The sequence below is a fragment of the Lissotriton vulgaris genome, chromosome 4_1, assembly GCF_964263255.1.
Source record: "Lissotriton vulgaris chromosome 4_1, aLisVul1.2, whole genome shotgun sequence".
NCBI lineage: Eukaryota > Metazoa > Chordata > Amphibia > Caudata > Salamandridae > Lissotriton > Lissotriton vulgaris.
Window position 1 is genome coordinate 998,329,734 of NC_141691.1, and position 16,307 is coordinate 998,346,040.

The window sequence follows — 16,307 nt, forward strand, 5'->3', positions numbered from 1 at the left end:
CAGTTTACCTTCGCCTGCAAACTGTTCTCCACATAGAAACATGGTAAGTCAATTCTTTTTGCATTGTTAAATACATTTTAGTCTGATCGAAAGTATGTGCATTCGTTTATTTTGTGCTAGACCACGAAGGAAAGGCAGATGGCCACGCCACCTACAGGGGACATTAAAGGTGACAGCTCCTTATTGCTTCCCCATTGCCTGGTGAATAGTATCTCTCAGTGGCCACCTGGCTCAACAAGTTAGCCCCTGCCAGCTCGAAATCTCTGTTCCTGAACCATGTCAGATGATGTCATGTTCAGCCCAGGTTGGGTTTTATTTAGATGGTCTTGCACTCTTTCTCTCCCTCTTTTCGTTGCCAGCAGCAGAGGAATGAACCACCCACCCACCAGGCATGCACTGGAGTGCGAAGCAAGAATAATCGGTTGCTCTACAGCATCTCAAAAGGAGTAACTGGGCGATCCTAATGTAAAAAGTGTATAATGCCCCAAAAAGATGGAGATGGGGCCACAAACTATGATATCCTCAGGCCATAGCGGCCATGAGAAGAATGCAATAGCAGCCGTATTATCCCACAAGGAACAGTTGGTATCCTGACAGCTACTTGTTGCCCTAAATTTGCTCCATGGCGGCACAGGAGCAACAACTCTAAAACTGCATGTGCCTCAGCCACAATGCGAAATGCAAAGCACCAGATGGCAAATACTACATCACTGTGATTCCCAGTGGCGCGATATTGGTTTTATGACTGATGTCAGCGGTTAGTGTTAAACAGCGCTGAACATCCGGTTCGCCTGTAAATTAACCCTACCTGTGTATTGCATAAAGACATTTTGAATACGCTTGCAGCAGTTTTTCCTAACAAATAGGGTGTTGACCGTTTTCTGAGATGCAAACTGTGTGTCTGTCACAAAAGCAAAAAAAAAATTGACGGAGGGACTAGTGATTAAGCACTATGTGCATAATGGGCACTCTAGTGCAGACATGCCACCCTGCATGCTGCTAGGAGTGCCAGTGTTAAGCACCTGGAACAGTTGGACCTATGCCTCCTTTTCTGTTGGGAAGACACTGAGGTGGTTGGTATCTTAATCATTGGAGGGTTCATTTAAAGGAATTTAACAAAAGAAATGCCCTCTTCATTGACCCAGGTGGAATAAATAAAGGGTCCTGCTGTGTTCATTGACACGCCTAACATTGCACATTCTGTGTTTTTTTAATGTTTTGTGTGTGTAGTATTTAAAAAAAAAACACACCAGCGTACCCTGGTATCTTGAAGTGTCTTTTTTTGTTAGATTGTTATCTGGGATCTCCGTAATTAACTCTTTGATGTCGGGACAGGGGCGGGACGCTCAAACTGCAGCACAAATTATTCACCACAATAACAAGGTTACCAGCGCTTTATGAACTCGCTGGTCTTCTCAGCGGGCTAAGGAGGCCGTTGCCACAGCCACCTCACTGCAGTGTTGATAATGGAACTCAGAATACCGCCCTTGGTCAAACGGCTATGTGTGCCAAACGCTATCCCCACATTTTATACATTCAGCCCAGAGGGCTTTTAAAAATAGCGTTTTATGGGGGAGGAAGGCAGGGGCTTGGGCTGGGAAGTGCTACATTGTGCTGTGTGGCCAGTTCTCTTATCCTGGTTGGGCTCCGGCCTCTGCTCTTAAGTGCTTTCAGCTTTGATCAGGTTCCCTTTGTGTTTCCGCCTTTGAGTTTATCTCATCATTAATTGGCTTACTGTCTGGACTATCCTTCAGCCCCACCCACTCAACCATGGAACGCCCCCACCCCCTGGCCAGTGAGCCCACTGTGAGCAGTAATCAACATATGTCATTTGAGGTAGTCTATAATCCACACTCAGTCCCTGCCTGGTAATTAACAAACCAGCAGGGCGATGCCATATGCTGCGGGCAGGGCCAGTGGAATTATGCAATTCTGTGTCCTGAAGTTTTCCACATAATTATGGATATGCCACTCTTACCATATAATCCATCATTTTCTGCACAATTTGCAGATTTCTACAAAAACAAAATAGTTCCTTGCGCAAAACGGATCACGAGTTACTAAAAATGCTTCATTCATGTTGCCCCGCAATGCCAAGTCCTTTGTCCCGCTTCAGAAGCAGGTGACCTCTCAGTTGCTGACTTAAGGTGTTAAAAATATATTAATTAGGTGAAATCTTTGCACATACATTGTTAAGATGTGTAAAAAACAAATAAGTGACGAAAAATTGAGATAAAATGTGCTGCGTTACCGAGCATATCTTGCCTTTTCTTTCTGCATTATTTACTCTCCCTGCTGGTCCTTCCCTGCTGCATAATAATTGAAAATATCATTTTAGAGCATCTTAAAGTGACTTGTGCATTAGGTAGAATTTTGAACGTTTTCTTGCCCAAACCTCCACTTAACCCTCAGTTTGAACTAGGATATTACAAATGTTTTACAATATAGCACACGTGAACACACATTTCTTGTTTTATACAAGTTGATACCAGGTTTTATTATTATCAACTAAGTGGTCCTCGTTTTTTTGACCCCAGAAGGATGAAAGGCTAAATTTGCCCTTTCAGTATATAAACATGCAATCTTAGCAGCAAGCTCTTAACTCACTATGCTTTGATTCCAGCACAATTGTCTTATATGGTGTGTGCTGTATTACAGTATACACAGCAGTGTTGTTTTGAGTAACCTGTCTTTTGTGCATCATCAGGTTAATCCCACAAAATGGTCCGTGGTTATGGGAATGCGGGTGAGTGTTTCATCAAGTATAATGCAGAGGTTCATTTTCTCTCTGTTCCTGCTGGTTGAATTCCAGTATCCTTCAGACTACCTTTAAATTCCTCTGTAGTTCCATTTTGTGAAATGCATGTAGGGGAATGGTGGCTCATGCTGGACCCTGAGGCGGTTCTTTGCCTCGGCTAACTTTGCGGACAGTGAAGGCTCATGGGAAGTATGGAGTTTATTCCCTCCACAACAGCCACATGCTTTTTGCAATGGAGCGGACTCCATCAGAAAACAAAAACATCTCCTTCTCCAAGGCTACCTAGCAGAGAAGTGTAGCATTCTCAAGTGTTGAATAATTGATTTTTTTTTTTATAATACTTACATTTTTTATTGTAGCCTATAAAGCCCAAGTTCTCAATTTTCATTTTGTAAAAATGTAATTTGTTTTAATATAAGGAGATAAAACATACGTCCAAGATGGTCAGATCTATGCAAAACATTTAGAATATCCAATGACCTTGTAAATTACTGCCATTGAGATATGTTTCTTGTAGATCATATTTGGGTATTCTTAAAATCCTGCACAAGCCGACCCTAGTAGAATTACTTTGGGAGACCCCGTTTTGAAGGTACTATTTGGATACTAGAAACAGGTGTGATTGTCAGCGAAGAAGAATATTGTTCAGTTGTGATAAGCTGTCCAGGACAGCTGGAAATTTAGAACATAGAACTCTGGCCTTGGTTGCCTTTCCCCTGCGATCCACTTCTATATGGCTGGGACGTACTTATGTCAAGCTGAACAAAGAGCAGCAGAATTTCACCAGGTCCCTGCTCTCACTGCCTTCTTTGCCTTCACTGATTGGTTCCAGTGGAGTGCCAGTCTTGACACTGTAACCAAGCTTTCCATGTCTGTTTGATTATCTTGGTTCATTGTTACAGTAGGGAGGCACAGCAGTGCTGCTAGCAAGGTTGGTAATCTCTGGGGCATTCAACAGCATTATCAAACAACACAATTCTCTGAGATTCCACTTGGGACACCCCCAGAGGTTGGATCACCGTGTTCCTTTAAGAGCTGAAGCCTTGACGCAGCAGTGCACTCTGGGCTACAAGATAATGTGTCATTTCTCAAAGACCACCAAGCCACAGAGAAATTGAACTGTGATTCAAGCAGTCCCTCCTTCACTAGTGTGTGGATAACGAAAGGATATACAAAGGTGTCTCAGAACACTCATTGGATTTTGTTGGAATTGCATCTAAATAGCGCTTGCTACCCCTGCTAATGACGTGCAGAGGAATAGGTTCAAAAAGAACAATTGATGGACAGAATGTTGAACAATGTCAATCATTCACCCCCTTACAGAGATCTGGGCCTAAATCCATCGTTTTTTTTCTCCCCATACCATTCCAGTTTAGAATCAATCGTTTTTATTGAGCAGTACAATGGCATATAAAACAGCTTAGCTGCCTACATCCACTGGCCGGCAGAGCAAGATCTAATAGCATGCGACACAGCATTAAACCTAGCCATATGCAAATCAGCCTTGACCCTCCTTTTTGTTGAAAAACTGCACTTTTGCTTATAACTGATAGAAAATTAAGCTAATGGTTGCAGCTTGTAAAGCCAATGTATGAATTGCAAGCTGCCATCCTCTCCAAAGGTAGATCCTGCCCTTAAGCAGAGGTAGATGTAAGATGCCTCTGATACCCTTCCGTATGTTTCCGTCAACCTAAGTTGTTCAGTGCTGGTGCGTGGTCCTGCAACTTTCAGATCAGAATGCTGAGAGAGGTACAATAGTCCTGATACCACTTACATGAAAGTCACTGTCCATGTAGTCCTCTTTTGCTGAGTAGCCACGTCAGGGCACTCTTAACTTGACACCCTAAAAAAGAACTTGTCAACCTAATTGAGCCAGTTTTGATAGGTATCTAACACGCATCGATCTGCAAGGTATCAGGAGCTTAATATTCCATTGCTTCTTTTCATGTGGCTAGAAAGCTACTATTTCTTCCCTAAATCAGTATATAGAGGCAACTTATTAAGGCTGTAAAGAAGCTAAAAGGGCCATGAATTGGTACAATGTTAAGATTTCAATCAATACCTCACCTACCGTATACCTGGACCAACTCCGCCAGATGAACCCTCCAGTCCAGGCCCCCATTGGCCTGAGAGTTCCATGCCAGTGTTCCAACACCACATTCTAAGACACCATAGAGGCCTAAGTGGCTCTGTGCTCCAATGAATAGTACAGTTTTTAAGACAATCAGGTGGTGGCATGAACAAACTGAAAAAAAACTCTGGATCGTTTTGATAATACGGTGTCACAGGGGCCATCATAAAGGGTATTTGACTTAGAAAGGGTGTAGTAAAGTCAGAATCTTGTTAAACTGACCATTGAATTAAACTTTAAAGAAAGGCATACTATCTCTGTCCTTTGTCCGTGTTTTTCACAGTACTTTTGAATGAGTCCGAATCCGCTATAGTAGACTGTAGTGCAGTCACACAACTGCAGTTTTTAATAATTCACTTGACTCTGTTTCTAATCACTTGCAGTTTTGGTAGATTACTGAGGCATATGGGGATCAGGGGCCAGATGTAGGTAGCCCATTACCGGTCGGAAACGGCCGAAAATACCGATTTTCGTCCGTTTCCGACCGGTAAAGGGCTATGGAGATGTAGGGGCAAAAAAAAACGTACATTTTCTTCTGTACATTTTACCGATTCGGTAAATTTACCATTCGGTAAAAATACCGAAAATGTATTTTGTGATGTAGGTAGCACTTCTAACAGTGCTACAGGGCCTTTAGAATTCAGTATTTACCATGCAATACAATTGCATGGTAAATTACGAATTCTCGTGTACATGCACATCTATGCATGTACACCTGTGCCATGTGGCACACAGACATGTCCTAAGGGCATGTCTGTGTGCCACATGGCGCAAAAGCCAGTTACAGGGGTGCAACAGGGTGTCAAAGTGACACCCTGTCCCCCTTAGCAATTTGGTATTTTTACCGATTCGGTAAATACAGAATCGGTATTTGCTATTGAATCCTATGGGCTTCAAGGCCCATAGGATTCAATAGCAAATACCGATTGGGTATTTACCGAATCGGTAAATACCGAATCTTACCGATTCGGTAAAAAATACCGAATTTTTACCTACATCTCATTTACCGATTCATAAATACCGAATCGGTAAAATTCGGTATTTATGAATCGGTAAATGAGATTTACCTACATCTGGCCCTAAGTGATTTGAATTTAATCACACAGTTTAGTCAAGTGAGGATGCAAGGGTTAGCATTGCAGTCTTGTGGGCCCTCAGTGGACAATTCTTTGCCTCTGCGCCCACGTCTGTAATACGGCACAGGTGCAGATGTGAAGGGATTCCATCATTTGCTTGGCTCATGCCCCTATGCAAATGAGGGAATGCCCTCTGAAGATAGCGCTGGCGCCTCAAGGGCCACGTGTAAATTCTTCCCTGACTTTCAAAATTGGCCTACAAGGGCTCCAGCCCACTGTAAATACCCAGTGCAATAAGGCCTGTCTGGTACTGCGTCGGAGAATCAAATGTCTTCCACCATTTCTAAAACTGTACCCCCAGTTTTAGGTTTCTGTGCATTTGTACGCAAATCCAAAGCCTTTTCACAAACCCTTGGGCCAGGAGCGTGCCGCAGCCCCTGTCGCCCTGGGGCGGAAGGGGCCCCTCAATCACATTCTTCAGGGTCTCTCTACTGCCCCATTTTGTGCTGCGTCAGGGCCTCTGGGTTCTCATCCTGTGCGCGTCGTTGTCACGGCTGGAAGGCCTCGGGCGTTAGCAGGTCGTTGCCCGCAGCAGTTGCCGCCCGTCTGTTGTGGCCTGTGGTGGGAGAGGTCTGGGCTGGCCGCGCATAATTAGCTTACGCCGCGGATCCTTTGATCTGTTAAGGGTTTCTTTGTTTCAATTTATGCAGGCATTGGGGGTTGCAGCTCTTCCCTGCCAGCTGTTTCGGATCAGGTGATAAGCCACTAGGATATCACGTTTTCGTAATTTCCTCTTCTCTTCAGATTCAGAGTTTGAATTTGCGATTCCCTCTGCATTAAAACTAGCGTGGCGTTTCAGCTGATCTCCGGGAAAAGAAGTATGCTCTAAACAAATGTATTTCGCCGGATCTTGGCACAAGTGACCCCCTCCTTATTTGCCACCTGCTGCAAATGGCCCTCAACGAAACTTTTGGAAAACATATTATCATCACGTTTTGAAATACCTTATGAAGACAGTGTATTTTAATTAATAAAGACAATTGAAACTGGATTTGATAATTGCAGTTTGAAAAATGTGACAAGAGCTTGAACAGGCTCAGAAGATTGTTTCTTTTTAGGGGCTTTGTAGAGCAGTGTCTTGTAGTGTTTAGCTACGCCTTCGGATGATTGCCAGAAGTTATGTTCCTCTTGGTGACAGGATCCATGGTCTGTCAACAGTGAGTTTTGTATACGGGTTCAGGTGTGAGGGCAGTGCTTGATTTTTGCAGGTGGTTGCTGATGGTAGGCACTGGCACTCATTTTAGCAGACCCACACTTATTTGCGCCATCAGACTTTGGCACCAGAGCAAGAGCGAGAAGTTTATGGAAGAAAGAAGGGGGAACAGAAAGAAAGAAAAAAAAAAAGAAAAGTATGAAAAATCAGGAATGAAAAAGATATTGCTAGAGTGCGAAAAAAAAGGCAGTAAGGGTAGGGTATTAGAAAAAAGAGGCAGGTGGTGGAAACAAGACTAAGTAGCCTTGATAAAGCACAACTCCAGCACTTGGCAGTGCAGCAGGCTCTTAAGAAAAAAAAGTTGACTTCCTACAGTTATTCTTTTTCAAAAGGGAAGCACTGTGAAGAGGAGGTCCCACGCTGTAAATATAACAGACTCCACAGCAGTGCTGAGAAGACCTCTGGTTGTGATGGGTATTTTTGGGAGGCGGCACTGTCCAGGGTGAGTGGGACTGGGACTATCTTATTCATAGACATTATTTAGCTGATGGACTTGTTTGAATATAGTGGCCTACCTCAGCACTGCAGAGTTTTGTTGACTATCAGCTTGGGGTTGAGTGTGATGAACAGAAGGAAGTCTTTAGCATACTTGCCCCGTTTATTTGCGCCATTGTTCCCCCCCCCCCCCCCCGGAGTTTTATATAGCACCAACCTGGGCCAAAGGTATTGGAGCGCTTTATATGAGCACCGGTTACATTACACAAGGACACATTCATTTTGTGGCACGGGGCAATTAAATGGTTTGCTCAGAATCACAGGCTGTTGAGCTGACTCCGAAAAGCGAACTTGTTTCCTCAAATCTAAAGTCGGCAGCTCTGGCCGTTATGCCCCCCCCCCCCCTAAAATTTTCAGATCTAAGCCGACTCAGGCCACTTGAGTCTGCCTTATTACTAATTTTTGGAGCCATCTTTCAAGGAGTCCAGTGTAAAAGATATTGTAATATTTCGATATTGAAAGAATCTATGAAAAGTGGGTGAGTTCAATATGTTTTTTTACATCTGGCAGTGGGTTCTCTTTCTTGAGGATGATAATTTGGACGGAGACCGCTTTGAGAGCTATGTTTACCTGTGGGTCAACAGACAAGCCCGCTCCCAGTTTGATTCCCATATTTCTTACTTTCTCACCCAGTGTCAAAGTGTCATCTAGGGATGTATGCCAAGCTGATGAGGCTATATTTTTTATATGTTCCCCCTTTCCAAACAAACATTATTTTCTCCCATGAGGGAAAACCATTAACTCATAGGGAGCAGTTCTTCATAAATTAGGGCCAGATTTGGTGTTTGGGTGGCGGGTCCTCATCACAAACACGGCAAATATCACATACACCTTATCTAAAGCGCTTTATATGCTAATGCATTTGTAATAAGGCAAACATCCTTACGACTCATTTGTTACAAAAGTACACGACTACCAAATTGTAGATCAGATGCTTAGATGTTGCTGAGACCTTCCGATGTATTTCCTTTCCATGACTGCGTTATTCTTCAGCCATGTTCGCCAGTTCGAGGAAGATCTCAATATCATTCACATACTTTTGAAATTGTTGACAATAGAGGTTGATACCTTTGAGGATTGGTGAGAGGTAATTTTTGAAAAATGGTGATGACAGAGCGAATGCTCGAAGTTCAATATGGAACCCAATCTGTTTGATGAGTTTGCCTTTCTAGGATGTTGTTTGGCCTCTGTTTGGAAAACTGCTTAGGGTTGTCTATTTGCAGAATCGAGCATTGTGAATTGAACCTCTGTAAAGTGGTAATGATGAAGTTGTTTAACCCAGCTACTTCGCAGGGTTTTACTAGGATGCTGGAAGCCTTGGATGTACCTTTAACGTTCCCAGGATCTGGAACAGCATCCCCATATCCATGAGGACCAAATTAACACTGCTCCAGTTTAGGAAATAATTGAAGATACACGTCTTTAAAGAACTCTACATCAAAATGCAGTAACAATACAATGAGCAGCTACTTTTCGTATCACTCTTTGACTGTATGCTTGCCTTTAACCCTGTAAAGCGCTCTGTTGCCTTTTTGTCTAGGTTCATGCTATACAAATACTAAAGACATTTATACATATATACTACATGCATACATACAAACTTAATTTCGAGATTTGGTTGGACCTTAAGGTCAGAAAGTGTGATACAATTATTTTCTATTTTAGTTCAGGAAGGTGAGTAAGGAGACTGATATTTTAATGTTAATAACTCGCCAGAAAAGCGCTTCGACACCCATTAGGGGTAACAAGTGCTATATGATTGCAAATCTTTCTTCCCCTTTTATCCCTCTCACTCCAAGTAACTAACTAATATTCACCACTGAAATTACTTCATATTTCACCATATTAATTCACCACTAAACCTTTGTAGACTTCCTGAATAGCGTGTGTCAGCAAGCGCTATATAAATACAAACCTTTGTCCTCCTCTATCCTTCTGCTATCATTCCAAATCTAATTAACTGACTAACCTATCCACCACTTAAAATGTACTTGCATGTTTCACCATACTAATTCAACAGTAATCCTCTATGGGTCCCGGAGTAGCTTGCTACTCGCCGAAAAAGCGCTTTGACGCCTCGTCGGGGGTAGTAAGCGCTATATAAATGCAATTACAATACAATACAATATAATATCTGGGAATTGGATATTGGGGATATTTTTCATAACTTTGTTGTGCATGAGCTCTTGTCCAAGTTGGAATTTGTATGTTGACTAGTGAGGGGTCAGGTTTGGTGATCAAGCTCAATGTCAGTTTTTCATTTTGATTTCATAAATGAAAGCCCCTATTTTCTGGATGATTGTGTAAATCTAGCGAGAAAACGTATCAATATCACTGTAAAGCTGTTGTTGAATCAGTGTTCAGTAAAGCCCATGTTACATCTGGTCTGGATTTCTGTTCAGTGTTTGACACCTGAGATGGTGTTCACCTGTGTGAAGTTGGCAGCAATTGTATTGTTGACTGTTAGCTGCCATTTTAGATGTGTCCGATTATTTTCTTGATCACATGGTGGGCAAAAGGGCTTTGGTACCTATTGAGTGACTTCTTTTATATTAGCCTTTACACTCCTTGTGCGTTTTCATCGCTTTGCTTGCCATGCAAAGCATTCTAGTAATATCAACAGTGCGGTAATGCAGTTCTTGATAATGGGTGCTTGTGTCATGTTTATGCTTTGTTGTCGATTGCAGATCATTTTAAGTATAGAAGCTTCATCTTTCTTCAGCCATTGTGCACTCATGGGCCTCTCTGAGGGTATGGGCTGCACTAACATGGGTCTCTTTTGAGATTCTTACTCATCACTAACACAGTATGAATAGCACCCTTACTAACATGAAACAATTGACCACAAACTGGTCGTCCATTAACAGTGATAATACTGAAATTGCATGAAGGCCGAAAAGATGCTGTGTCCAACTCGATACAGTAAAAACTAAATAAGAAATGGAGCCCTACTATATGAAAAAGGCAGTGCCGGTTTCTCCATGAAGACGGGGGAGCGTTGCCACGCCCACTGAGAGCTGGGCATGAAAAAATAAAATCACTGTGAAATGAATGATTTAATTGCCATTTTATCTTTCCCAGTGTGTGTGCCGCAGTGCCCCTGAACCAAGAGGCATGCGTGGTGTGTCCTCTGCTGCCAATTGGCAGCATAGAGGACTGGACCAGTGGCTAGCTGGATGCTCCAAAGTGCGCATGTCAGTTTGGACGGCTGTCTTGCGATTGGCAACCTGCCATGTGCACTTTGCAGCTCTCCAACCCGAGCTGTTTTAGACAGCTAGGTAAAGAGCAAGCACAGGCCTCCAGGGACTGAAGTAGCGCCCTGCCAGCCCGCTCCATCCAATCCTGGCGCTTCCCTCATGCTAGTTCACAGCATTAGAGAAGCTTATGCAATGGTTAGGGGAGTTCCACAGCAGACTGCAGTTTCAACAAGGAGGACGTGTGGCAGGCAATGTGTTAGTGTAGTTGTATTTTGGGTGGGGGAGGGGTTGTTTTATCATGGGTTTTTGGTTGGAGGTAGTTTATTTTAGACTTTTGGAGAGAGGTGGTGTTTTAATATGGGGATTTGGAGGGAGTGAGTGTTTTATTTAGTTTTTTGGGAAGTGGAAGCGGTGGGGCACTCTGCATGCCACACCACTTTCAAAGGTTGCCAGCTGGCCCTGGAAAAAGGGACTCTGCTACATCAAGTACATGCGACAAGGTCAGAGAAAATTGGTGCGCACATAATGTGCCTGATCGATGAAGTGAGCTTCATTCAAAAAGGACATGCCACTGTGCAGTGTTACCAATGTCAGTACCTAATCAACTGCACAGGGTGCAACTGTCAAAATAAGGAGGCCCAGAGGCAGGGTTGGCATTATGTGTCAATTGCACACAAATTGATCAATCAGACACTTTTTCACTTTGGTGACTGCACAAACAACTGTAATGTTCAGATTGGTTGCTGGTGTGACTGTCTTGAAATGAATGGGCAGATGGTACCTTCTTCAGGACAACATTGTCCATTTATTTTAAGGCATTGAATCCTTGCTTGCTTTCTCCATCTCTGGCATTTCTAATGGGGCTGTGATGAAATGCAGATAGAAATGTTGCCACATTTCATGTGATTTTGTGATTAATATGATGTGTGACCATGGTAAAGCAGCAAAATATATAACGATTTAAAGACAGAAGCAAAATGCAAATTATGTGAAGATTTAAAGGTGAATGGAATGGGCCCATATGCTAGACCTGGATTATACAGTATAGCCACAGGACTTTTGGATCCATGTCACATTTTCAGGGTATTTACACAACATATTTTTACGGCTGTAGGCCCAGAGAAAATAATCCTGTCTCGGGCACAAATGAGCTTGTGCCCGAATCTAAATTTCAAGTGGTCTGAAAATACCAAATTTTTCCTTTTCACAGATTTCAGCAGGTAATGCTGCAGCTCAAAATGAGGCAAATGTGTGGTATTACTGCTTTATTCTCCATATGCTAAGTTATAGAGTTGTCAATGGGGAGGGAATACCGTACACAGTAAATATCACATTCTGAGCTACCAGTATTTACCAGTTGTAATAGTACCTCCCTAAATAATGAGTAATCTGATGTATCTAAGTGAAAATCATTTATAAATCCAACAGTTAGCGTAAAACTCTGTCCTGGATAGGGATCTTAATTATCACTCCATTTTGTTTTTACTTCTCATTGTAGTGATTGCATCATCTTCAATGTTGATTTCTGTTAAAAGCCCTTTAAAGAATGTGTTAACAAATGTATTATTTCCTTGGATGTAGCCCAGGGTTAGATTGAAGAAATCCGTAATAGCGCCAGGGTGTGGTACCAGCACATCATTGTCCGAATATTGTCTGACATAAAAATCATATCGGAAATATAGTGAAAATGATATTGTTCCAAGGCGTTAACGTTAAAAAATTTGCACTGAATTTGGCTCTATTTTTGTAAGCAATATTTAAGATAAAATGAATATGTTCTACAGTAACTATTCTGGCCCTCAACTTGCTGAAGGATATGAAAGGGATGATAACCAAATGAAGCGCTCAGTTACATTCATTCTTATGAAGGTGTGCTGGTTTTCATTGAGCAAACTACTGTCTTAGCCACATATTCAAGGCTAGACGTATGCATCTTGACTAGTTAGGATCTGACTAACTGCATTTTTTCTGACTCCCCCATTCCCTGTAGGAATTATTTACTACCATTGCATTTCTCATGGATGTGAACACAGTTATAGCAACTTGCAGAAATCTAACGTACGATGAATTAATACATGGATATGTTTTTTAGAGTATCACCAAGAACTGAACTTCTATTGTAGCATATTTACAGCTTTTACCTACCTCATGTCAAGGCTGCAAAGTGCATTCTGGTTGGTCAAGTAACTACTCCATTTGTTGTGTGTGCCTGCAGAAGGACATTTGTCGAGCTGTTGTCTATCAGTAGTGTGATTTGATGTTGTGCATGAGACCGAGATAATGTGTTTGATACTTGCACATGTAGCATATCCATTAGTCCATAACATTGACCCCTTAATATCAACCTTGGTAAAATATTACATCAAAAATATTTCTCGCTTAAATTAGTATATAGGCACGTAGGTGGTGACTGGTCAAAAGGGGAGGACGTTCTGGTGGGAGAGTAGTCCAAACACTTCCATGTCCAATTTAAATTGCAGAAGAGAATTTGTTGTCAAGGAAAGCACGGAAGCATCTGGACAGATGTACAAGGATGTTAAAATTCAAAGCATGTCATCACATAACCCAAGACATTCACTGAAAACGATGGCCCTCATTTACACTTTTTATGATGAGCCAGTAGTACAGGCCTCTCAGCCATATCTAGGAGGCCACGCAAAGTCACCCTGCGTGGCTTTTCATGGCCTCATAGATATGGAGCAAGGCAAGGCAGCTCAAAGCGCTGCATTCCCTTACTTTGCCTCAACGAGATGTTCCATGTGTGTTGCTGTGGGTGTTACCACTAATGGATTGTGACACTGACCCATATTTACAACATCACGCAAACCTGGGGCAGTGCCTGAAACGTACCCCTCTCCAGAGCAGGAGTAACAACCTTGTTTTGTCCTCTTCCCACATCTGCTGCATTCTGCAGCGCACATAGAACAAGGAAAATACCTCTCGTTAAAACAATCCTGCCAGTAACACAAAGACCCCTGCATTAGCGCTCAGCTTTAAATTGTGTGCCGGCGCTGGCTAAAAAGACAGGAATGCACCGTATTTTGTGAATAGGGTACAGTGAGTAGGAAGCCGCCGTATTGTTGACATGTATTGTTGACATGCTGACTATATACAAACACAGATGTACCTCGATAGCACTGTATGGTTCGGGGGTGTGGGGACACTGCAGTGCGAGGGCGCTACAAATTGAAGAAAACAAGTTCATCAAACGGCTGCTTTGTCTTCCCCCCTCGGCATCTACTGTTTTAACTCATTCGGAACTAGATATGGATTACCTGTCCGATCTTACCGGACTAAGGCCATTGCTGGTATGGAAATCTATTTTTACCAAGACGGAAACTGCCTTTACCAAAGACATTATCAAGGACTGCTTGCTCTTGGATAAAGTTTTAAGTATCCCATGGTTAAAATATGTGATTTCAACTGTTAAGGACCTGTTTGACATGGACATATGTATCGACCCCACCTGTTTGAATTCTCTGAGCAAGCAGGAACTAAAAAACGATTATCTTAGGGCGAAATCGGATGTGCGAAGTTATGCTACCAGAGAATATTCCACACATACTTTTCATTACTCACTGAAAGATGATAGTCGTGGTATTCCCATGTACCTTAATGTTATCCACAGACAGTCTCATCAGTTTGTTCTCTCAAGATTGAGATTAGGTATAGCTCATAACCTGGTTGCCTTCCCAACAATGAAATCTCACCCAGTCACCCCTTGTCCATGTGACGGTTTTACCAAACAAAGCACACCGCACTTTTTACTACTTTGCCCTTTGTACAAAGCGCAGCGTATTTGTTATCTCAAGCCTATGGTCCTTAAATACTCCATGTATACCACAGGTAACGCTATGAGGCTTCTTTTCTCACTTTCAAGCCCAGATATATGTTTTTTTACTGCTACTTTTATTTTGAAATCCATTAGAGCTAGACTTAGTATGGTTTTCCCGTAATTCATGTGCAGCAATTCCCACATCATGTGACAAGGCTATCCCTGTTCATCACATTGTTTATCATGTATATGTAATGTTTTAACTGTATACTTTTATGATGTTTTTAAAACATTCGAATAAAGTTATAAACTGAACTGAATAGGGTACATTCCTGCTCTTGTGAATTGATTTAGGGTAGCAAATGACTTGTGGTGTTGCCCTATGCCAATTCTTTGTAAATGAGGCCCTGTCTTCTATGGTTCTTTACTAATATAACATACTTACTTATAGTAAAAAACACTTTAGAAAACCCCCTACAAAAACTTCAGTTGAAAGGGTATTATGGTTCCTATTGAAAAAGAAAACAAAAACTCTGAAAAGTGTCTACATATTAGAAATGAAAACAAACTTTATGACAGCCAAGAAATGAAATATTGAATTCAAAATCTGTCTGCAAATTGCCCTCTCTATCACAAATTGATTGCAGTTATACAATTAGAAGGAGGCCTGACAATACTGCAGGAGTCTACTTTTTTAAACGATTAAACATGCTACAATTCCAGTTTAATAAATCAATTTCCAGAAATGTATGTTGTATTTTTATAAAGAGATAATTCTACTTGGACTAGATACTACTATCAGTGCATATTTGTATGTGCAGCCATGACATTAGTGTAAGGTTAGCCGTTTCCGGTTGGTCGTTTCCGGTTAATCATGCTGGTAATAATGGAAGAATAATCAATCATGTGCCTAGGCCTCAAATGACAGTTGTAGAATACCCACAATGACGGGGGTAAGCTTTCTGTGGAAATAAAAGAAGACCCTCCGTGGTGGAGCAAGTGTGAGCCTAAAACTGACAAGTTGGCCTTCGGAGTGAATTTACTGGCCTCCTTTCTTCCGCTGCAGCTTTGCAAGGCCTCTCGCTTCCAGATTAGCATCAGAGTCTGCAGCTGTCGAGAGTTCACAGGCCGCCTTTGATTCGCCTTGACCCACCCTGCGTGATTTGTGGTGCGTCAGGAAGTGAGCAGGGCCTTACATAGGCATGGAATGTGGGTGTTGAAGAGACCTTGGCCTCTTCCATGAGCTGCAAAGGGAAGTGTCATGAAGTGCCTCCCCACAGCAGGCCAGGGTTAAAAACAAAAGCCAGATTTCATGTCATTGCACCGCAGCACTTCAATAGTGTGCCAAAATTTGCTCAGGCCGACAGTGCAGATAAATATTGGCAAAGTCAGTAGGTCGGGCGTTTGGATACTGGTGTTCATAACTTTAGGGCTGCGAAAGCTGCAGGGCCAGTGACACTCAAAAAACAAACAAGCACTGGCAAATCCAATAGGTCTCACCTACGCAAGGGCTAATCAGGGCCGTTTCTAGGTGTTTTGCCACCCTAGGCAACAATTAAGAAATGTCGCCCCCCTCCCTTTTACTACCATCACTCACTCCCC

The 16,307-nt window shown here is 42.3% G+C and overlaps 1 protein-coding gene across 1 annotated transcript in view; it reads left to right on the forward strand.

The window, feature by feature from the left end:
* The window catches only part of MYO10 (myosin X), a 593,993-nt gene that overhangs the window by 260,266 nt on the left and 317,420 nt on the right, over positions 1-16,307 (forward strand). The gene's annotated exons all lie outside the window — the stretch shown is intronic.